Below are 2,065 nucleotides of genomic sequence, written 5' to 3' on the forward strand. Positions count from 1 at the left end.
GAGCAAATGATGAATAAAAACCAAGATTCTGATGCCCAATTAGCTTCTCATAATACATCTATCCAGAACTTGGAGGTGCAATTAGGATAAATCTCTCAAGTGTTGAATGCTTGTCCCAAGGGTGCGCTACCGAGTGATACGGTAGTGAACCCGAAGGGTGGGAATAATAATCATGTGATGGCAGTTACAACAAGAAGTGGGAGAGGCGGTGATATGAATGCCTCAAAGCAAAAGCAAATTATGGAAGAAGATGTTGAATTACGGGATGATGATGTACCTTTGATTGTTGATGATGTGGTTAATCAAAATGTGAACAATGATATGCGGATTGATATTGATGATGAAGCCAAGGTAGAGACTCAAGATGTCATGAACCCGTCTAGGGAACACGTGATTGGCATGCCCGAGCCGACTGTACAAAAGGCCAAGGCACCTTTTCCTAGGCCACCTCCACCTTATCCTCAACGGTTAGCAAAGCAAAAGAGTGACAATCAATTCAAAAAGTTCATTGACATGATGAAGAGCCTCACAATCAATGTGCCTTTGGTGAAGGCGCTTGAGCAAATGTCGGGGTATGCTAAGTTCATGAAAGATTTGGTAAAAAAGAAGAGGTCGATGGAGTGTGAAACAGTTAAAATGACTCATCAAGTGAGTGCCATAGTGAATTCAATGGCACCCAAGCTTGAGGACCCCGGAGCTTTTACTATCCCTTGTACTATCGAAAATGCGGATTTTGCCAAGGCCCTTTGTGACTTGGGGGTTAGCATAAATTTGATGCCATACTCGATCTTCAAGACTTTGGGAATTGGACAACCTCGACCCACCTCAATGAGACTTCAAATGGCGGATCGATCAATGAAGCGACCTTTGGGCATAATCGATGATGTACTTGTCCGGGTGATAAGTTTATACTGCCGGTTGTCATATTGGATTGTGAGGTGGACTTTGAAGTGCCGATTATTCTTGGTAGGCCTTTCCTTGCTACAGGGAAGACATTGGTTGATGTTGAAGCGGGTGAGTTGACTTTCCGAGTAGGGGATGAGAAGGTGGTATTCCATATTTACAAATCAATGAGACAACCCAATAGCACGGAGGTGTGTTCATTTGTGGACATCGTCACAGCTGTGATAGTGGATGACACAATTTCCATGATCCATGTTGAAGATCCCTTTGAGGTCGTGCTTCTTAATATGGATGTCAATGATGATGCTAGTAGAGTGGAGTGCGTGAATGCATTGCATGGTATGGGTTCATATTCATATGAGCCTAGGAGGCTATCCTTGGATCTTGAAAACCGCAAAACTCCACCAACAAAGCCATCGATTGAGGAGCCACCGGTGTTGGAGTTGAAGTCACTTCCTCCACACCTCAGGTATGAATTTTTGGGTTCAAATTCTACTTTACCTGTTATTCTTTCTTCTTGCCTTACTAACATGCAGGTTGAGGCCACCTTGGCGGTTCTTCAAAAGCGGAAAAGGGCAATCGGATGGACTCTAGCTAATATTCGGGGAATAAGCCCCGCATTTTGCATGCACAAAATCATCTTGGAGGAGGATGCAAAGCCTTCCTTAGAGTATCAAAGAAGACTAAATGAGGTGATGCAAGAGGTGGTGAATAAAGAGGTTATCAAGTGGTTAGATGCTGGGGTGGTTTATCCTATTTCTGACAGTTCGTGGACTTCTCTGGTGCAATGTGTGCCGAAAAAGGGTGGTATGACCGTGGTGACCAATGACAACAATGAGCTCATTCCCACTAGAACGGTCACCGGGTGGAGAGTTTGTATGGATTACCGGAAACTGAACAAGGTGACTAGAAAAGATTATTTCCCATTGCCATTCCTTGACCAAATGCTTGATCGTCTTGCGGGCCGGGCTTTCTATTATTTTTTGGATGGTTACTCGGGGTACAATCAAATTCTAATTGTCTGGAGGACCAAGAGAAGACCACCTTTACATGTCCTTATGGCACATTCGCTTTCTCTAGAATGTCATTTGGATTGTGTAATGCTCCGGCGACCTTCAAACGTTACATGATGGCTATTTTCACCGACATGGTGGAGGATATC

Source organism: Nicotiana sylvestris, chromosome 11 (genome assembly GCF_000393655.2).
Source record: "Nicotiana sylvestris chromosome 11, ASM39365v2, whole genome shotgun sequence".
Lineage (NCBI taxonomy): Eukaryota > Viridiplantae > Streptophyta > Magnoliopsida > Solanales > Solanaceae > Nicotiana > Nicotiana sylvestris.